At 49.7% G+C, this 7023-nt stretch overlaps 1 pseudogene; it reads right to left on the bottom strand.

Annotated features, from left to right (window-relative positions):
* Window positions 1–896: 896 nt before the first annotated feature.
* Window positions 897–994, bottom strand: LOC147693281 (U6 spliceosomal RNA; annotated as a pseudogene).
* Between the last annotated feature and the right edge of the window lie 6029 nt (window positions 995–7023).

Genomic DNA, 7023 nt, shown 5'->3' with positions numbered 1-7023 from the left:
TATGTTTTTATAGAGAGCGTATCACCCTTTACAAGAAATTGAGGGGCAGATTTACAAGCCCCATGCGCCACATTTACGCTGCTGTTGCGTCACTTTCGTGAAGCAGCGGCAGCATAGACCATGCACCACGTTGTGCCTTATTTACAACGTGACGCATCTAGGGAGATGCGTCACGTTGTAAAGCCCTGCACTACATGAAACCTGCGTTAGGTTTCATGTGGGCGTTCCGAGGTAGGGTGGGCGTTCCATCGCAGGAACGCCTCATAAAAGTGACAGCGAAATCTACAAGATTTCTTTGAGTCACTTTTACGTACATGCTTAGTCAAACCCCAGTGACGCAGCATGTTAGGCATATGGCGCCCCTGAGGATTGCTGGAGCCGGGTTGCGCTTGCGACACAACTCCAGCAATGCGCCACCCTTACCCCACAGGTTGCGATACTCATCGCCCTATCCATGCGCCATGGTGTACCGCATTGTAAAAGCGAGCATTCGTGGTGGGGCAGGGAGGGAATTGCGTGTCACATCTTTTCTGACGCATCCCTGCTGATTTGCATTCGTGGTGAGGCAGGGAGGGAATAGGGTGTCTCATTTTTGCTGGCTCATCTCTGCTGATTTGCAGATATGCTGCCAGAACTCGTAAATCTGTCCCAGAATGCGTTTTCTTTTCTCCGATGCTTTTCTTCTGGCAGAGAGCTGGTAAAGTCTTCACAGATTTTCAGAAATTCAAATTTCCTAATCTTGCTACAGTTTTAGAATAGGAAATTAATGATTCCGGACCGATATTGTAATATTTCGTGATCAATCACAATGTTTCTCCTTTCAACCACACTCTCGACCGACGTTTGACGCAGGTCGTCCAAAAATTTCGGAAGTCGAAATGTCCTCATCAATCGCCAAACAAGTGCCATTTTTTTTTTTTTTCCTTGCGCAGGGGCCATGCTAATCTTCTCTGTATCGTTCCAATTTTAGTATATGTGCTGCCGAAGCGAGCATTGATATAGAGGAACGCGACTGTTATGTTTGCATAGAGAGTGACTTGAATGTGTAATGTTACCCTATTTTTCGTCTTTTAATGTTAGAGCGCCTTTCTCTACCGAGTTTCTGGGGATGAATGCAGGAGGTTGTCTAATGTGAACAGTAACGAAAAAAATGACTTTAAGACCTAATTAATGAAAAGTGTAATGTGTTCAGTTAGATGCGGAGGGTTCACTTCCTGCAAGGCATTATGGGCAGCCGGATATCCGGTCAGTGTCTGGCACTTGCAGGAAGTGTTTTCCTGGCAGCCCCGCTCCGTGAAAAACAAGGCAGGCGTGGTGACGTCACAACGTTCATCCGTCAGGCGTCTCTAGTTCTCACTGTACAGCTGGACGACGACTAGAGTGGGACGCCTAGTGACGAGCTGTGATACTGCACCCTGGTATACTGTGGAGAGAGCAAAACCAATGCATGACAACAATTTACAACAGTAAAGAGAATGCATTGCCACATTGACTTCTATAGAAACAGAGGCAATTTCAGGCAGCAGAGAGCAATAAAATAAAGCATATTTTTGCCATAAAAAATCAGGGGACTCATTTATGAGGCCTTGCGTCAGTTTTGCCCTGCTGATGCGTCACTTTTTGTGACACATCGGCTGCGTAAAACATGCCTCTTGTTGCGACCTATTTACAAAGTGACGCATCTAAGCAGATGCGTCGCTTTGTAAACCCCTGCGCTACTTTATACCTGCGTCAGGTATAATGTATGCAGGGGGGGCGTTCCCCCGCAAAAAGCCTTGTAGAAGTGACGCAGTGAAATCTATGTGATTTCACTGCGTCACTTCTAGGACGCCGTTGCGTCAACATCTTGGGCCTGCCTCACAGCAGGCGTAAGACTGACGCAGGCCCTTTCACATGGGGCTTGCCCCATGTGAAAGGACGCATTGCTGGAGTTGCGTCACTTTTGTGACACACTCCAGCAATGCGTCACTTTTGCGCTTACAGATGCGTCAGAAATACTGACGTATCTGTAACTCCTTGCGACATGATGCGTCATACAGTAAATATGACGCATCAGGTATGTCGCAAGGAGGGCGCACTGAGAAGTGACGCATCACTGCTTTCACGCAGCGATGCGTCATTTCTCATAAATGAGGCCCCAGGAGTCTCCCGTCTGAGGTGGGCCCATTGGCACGAATGACTAAACCTACGGGACCGTACAGTGCAGCGGTACACGTCTTCCTGGAGCATAGAGCCAATCGCTATAAGAGCAGCAGAACGCCATATCTATCAAGAAATGACGCATTCCTGCTCTTTTTGTCCGCTGCAGCACAAACTGCTGCCTAGCGTCAACACAGGTGAAAGAGCGTGGCGGTGCTCTAAAATTGTAGGGGTGCGTTTTAATCACAGATAGTCCGCACCAGCATATATTCTTGTGTTGTATTAACTTTTGTTATTAGGATTGTGATGTATTTACAAAATGTGCAAGTGAAGTACTATAAAATGATTTTGTGTTATGCAAAGTAGAAACGAAAACAGTTATTCTTGATATTGTAACCTTAGTATGTCGCTGCTGTCTAATGAAAGTTTATCTATACTAATATAATAAAGAGAGAGCCCAAACCTTTGAGGCGGGTAATCTCAGGAACCACATCACCAATCACAACACCCAAGACAGCGTTGGAAAGGGCAGTTGCAGCAGAAGGACATAGGCTATGCAGACTCCCACCATATACATTTAAAAGGTAAAAGAACTGTGCCAGCAAAGTAGTCCCTTGTGGGCGTGTCTGCGTTGTGCTATGGGTGTGTGCTGGGGCGTGACAAACGCTGGGGGCGTGTGGTACGTTCCGCCCTTCATGCCATGTTTCATATCGTGTGCTGTGGGCATGTGCTGGGGGCGTGGGCGTGTGCGGGGCGCGGGATTACGGGAAAAAAAAGCGAGCGTTGTCCCCAATATTTCATTGTTTTTTCTTCCCAGGTTCTGTACATTCCAGCTCCGGGTGTCCACCCTGCTCCCTTTAAATACCCCTGCATCCCATAATCATAAACCACCCTTACTCCTTAAAATACCCCAACACCCTTAAAAACGAACCCATCTTAACCCTATAAATATACCCTGTACCCCAAAACCCAAACCTAGCCCTAAACCCTAAAAATACCCCTGTACCCCAAAACCCAAACCTAGCCCTGAACCCTATAAATACCCCTGTACCTCAAAACCCAAACCTACCCCTGAACCCTAAAAATACCCCTGTACCCCAAAACCCAAACCTAGCCCTGAACCCTAAATATACCCCTGTACCCCAAAACTCAAACCTACCCCTGAACCCTAAAATACCCCTGTACCCCAAAACCTAAACCTAGACCTGAACCCTAAATATACCCCTGTACCCCAAAACTCAAACCTACCCCTGAACCCTAAAATACCCCTGTACCCCAAAAACTAAACCTAGCCCTGAACACTTAAAATACCCCTGTACCCCAAAACCCAAACCTACCTCTGAACCCTAAAAATATCCCTGTACCCCAAAACCCAAACCTAGCCCTGAACCATAAAAATAACCCTGTAGGGGGGAGGAGCTTCGCGCGCAACCAAGATGGTCGCGTGAGCACAAGGCTCCCGGACCCTCGCCACCTCCATCGACTATCCTGACTTCTATCCTGATTTGGACGACGGGTTGTTACTGGCACAGCCCCGCTGATCAATTATCCGTTTACAGACTTTGATTTGGACTTCGGGAGCCGAAGATACGGATCTCTGACTTTTTCAGGCCTGCTCCACGGCACTGCCCCGGGCTTTGTTTCTCTGCCAGCCGGACGGCAATTGAACAACAACGGACCACCCGAGTCATCTCGGCTCGGTCGTCTACTTTCGATTTCGTTTCTCACCTACGGACCTTATTGACTCTGCCTGAGTGGCCTGTTCCGACTGCCTCCCACCCTATTGCTTCTCGGAACAGTGACTCTGGCTCATTTGGCTCACTGCCTGGTGAGGGGCCCGTGTTTCATCCTTCTCATTGATGCGGGTGACTTGGTTGTAGCCATTTTTACCCGGTACCATGCTTCCCTCCGGGGCTCCAGATCTAAAATGGCCACCAAGCCTGAGGGTGAGAAACGCAAGACCAAGCCGGGTGTCCGAGGGAATTCCGTGCAATCGAATGTCATGGATAGATATACCCTCACTAAGGGCTCTCCTGGAGGACTGACTAAATCCCCGACAATTGCTGCAGAAGACTCCTCGATTGGTGAGGACCTGTCGCTACGGGACGTCATGGGCGCCATCTCTGCGATGAAGGCCACATTGGGACAACAATATGAGGCCCTGTCCCACAAACTGGACACTGTTGCTATTGATGTTAACTTGATCAGGGCTGATGTTGTAAAGTTGATGCGGATAGATGACAGGATACTTCTGGTTGGTTATGAATAGATTTAATGCAGGACACAGCTGAGTACAATCCTCGCCAGCTGACCAGACCACCAACTGACACTCATGGAATTCTCCAGGTAGAAGTCAGAACATACATAGGCATTGTGGTAGACAGGGAACAAGAAAACACAAAGAAAGGACTAAGACAAAAGACAAGCACATTACATGGAGAATCAATGTACAACAGCTGACCTTGCGAAGACCAATGAAAGGGTTAAGTCCCTTGATCTTAAAACATCTAGCCTCACGACCGACGTCTCCGATCTACAGGCTGAGGTCGGTAACCTACGGGCCGCCCAGGCCTACTTCTCTCGACGCCTGGAAGATTTCGAGAGCCGGGCCCGGCGGAACAACGTCCGCCTGATTGGTGTCCCGGAAACATTGGGGGCCTCTCCGGTGGATTTACTGGTGGAAGACGTTGTATTGAACCATCTAGCACCCAAGGGCCTTAGTAAGTTCTTTGCTGTGGAACGTGCACATAGGATCCCTGGAGGCACGCCTAAGCCGGGTGCCGCTCCGCGTCCCATCATTGCTCGGATTTTTAATTTTCGGGACAGGGATGCGATACTGCAAGCATCACGCCAGTCGGGTCCGACTGCCTTCGAGAATACTACAGTCAGTTTCTACCCGGACTTTACTCAACAGGTCCAGAAACAGCGACTTGGTTTCCAAGGAGTATAGAAGAGACTGAGAGACAGAGATATGAAATATGCTATGCTTTTCCCGGCCCGTCTACGTGTGGTGTATAAAGAGCGGACATTTTTCTTCGACCATCCTGAGGCCGCAAGTGACTTCCTGGACTCGCTGCCTACGGAACAGGACCATTCTGAGAACTTTGGACATTCCGGAGGTGCTGAGGGCGGCCCGGTGGAACAAGAATAGAGATCTGGATCGGCTCCCTTTCCATTGAATTGACTTTTCAGCTGTGGTTTGATGTCAGGATATTATTGCTTGCAAACGTTTCTTCCTTTTGGGGGTGGGCGGGGGGTGGGTGACCCTTCCTCCTCTGGGGTTCTTTTCGTAGATTAGTTGGGTACTTGGGCGACCGGCACACTGCAAGTTGGGGTGGCTTTTTAGTCTTACGCAGGGGTGCGGGGAGGGGGTGAGATGTATGGGGTTTTTTGGGGGAAAGGGGGGTTGAAGTTCAGGTTTCATGTTTATTCACAGGGCACAGTAATGTCGAGCTTCTATTGTACAGCGTTGCGCTGGGTGTGGGATGTAGGCGGGGCTGCACACTGGGATGGGGGTAGGGGACTTCGACTGTTGTGTTGGAACGTCAACGGGCTGGGGGATAGGATTAAATGGGGTGTGGTGTTGCAACTGTTGAGACGTTTATCCCCTGATGTTGTTTTGCTCCAGGAGACGCACTTGCTTGGTAATACGTGCCATGCGTTGAATAGGCATGGCTACCGTCTCCTGGCGCACTCAGGTTTCACTTCTGGATCCAGGGGGGCGGGCATTTTGGTTCGGAACTCCCTCCCTCTTGCTATTGATGAGACCATCATTGATGATAGGGGACGATATGCCGCCATTGTTGGGCGTTGGGAGGGGAAGGTGATAACCCTTCTCTCTGTCTACATACCACCTGGCCTCCAGGCTACTACCTATGCTGACCTAGGAAGGGTTATCCTGGGAGTCCCGGAGGGTCTGTTGGTGGTAGGAGGGGATTTTAACTCCGTAGTTTCGGGGATGTGTGATCGCTATCCTCCCTGGGAACTTCCAAAGGCTCAATCCTGGTTAAGCGACTTCCTTGAGACTCTGGGGCTCACCGACTGTTGGCGCTTGCTTCACCCGGGATCGTCGCAGTACACCTTTCACTCTGGGGCACACGGCAGTCTCTCGAGACTCGACTATGTTCTGATGCCCTCTTCCCAGGCCTCCGCAATACGGGAGGTGAAGCATCTTGCTAGAGGTATATCAGATCACTCCCCGTTATGGTTGGTGGTAGATGCACAACTGGGGACGGAGGGTCGTGTGGCCCCGATTAACCCCTGGTACCTCCGTGATCCCAAAGTTAGAGTAGAATTGATCAAGACGCTCGACCATTATTTTGCGGAGAATGTTGGCTCTGTATCCTCCTCGGTTTCATTGTGGGAGGCGTATAAAACCATCATCCGAGGCCAGGCCCTCTCCCTGATTAGTAACATTAAGAGGAGTAATCGAGAGGACATTGTCCGAATTGAGGGTGAAATTACAGCTCTGGAGGGGGAAATGGAGTCCGAGGTCACCCCAGATGGGTTACACCTATTGGGTCTCAAGCAATTTGAATATAGAGCGTTGGTCACGGATGCTGCGAAAGTGATGAGCAGGGAACAGCAGGGACGCCTGTATGATGTTGGTGACAAAGCAGGGAAGCTGCTTGCCTGGCTGGATAAAAGGGAGAGTGCGAGTCGAGTGGTTCCTGTCATTGTGGATGTGGATGGTGTGAGTCACACTGACCCTGTTGCAATAGTTGAATGTTTTGCTGATTATTTCCAGGAAGTGTATTCCCCTGTGTCCGATAGACCTGAACAGGACTCCCACTTGCTTTTGCGCGATATTGCGCTGCCCTGTCTGTCTGATCCCGAGAGGGTACTTCTTGATACGCCGCCTACGGTGGAGGAGGTTGCAATTGC

This window comes from Lissotriton vulgaris, chromosome 8 (genome assembly GCF_964263255.1).
Source record: "Lissotriton vulgaris chromosome 8, aLisVul1.2, whole genome shotgun sequence".
Lineage (NCBI taxonomy): Eukaryota > Metazoa > Chordata > Amphibia > Caudata > Salamandridae > Lissotriton > Lissotriton vulgaris.
Note: the sequence above shows the minus strand (reverse complement) of the source record. Positions and strands in the feature narration are given on the sequence as shown.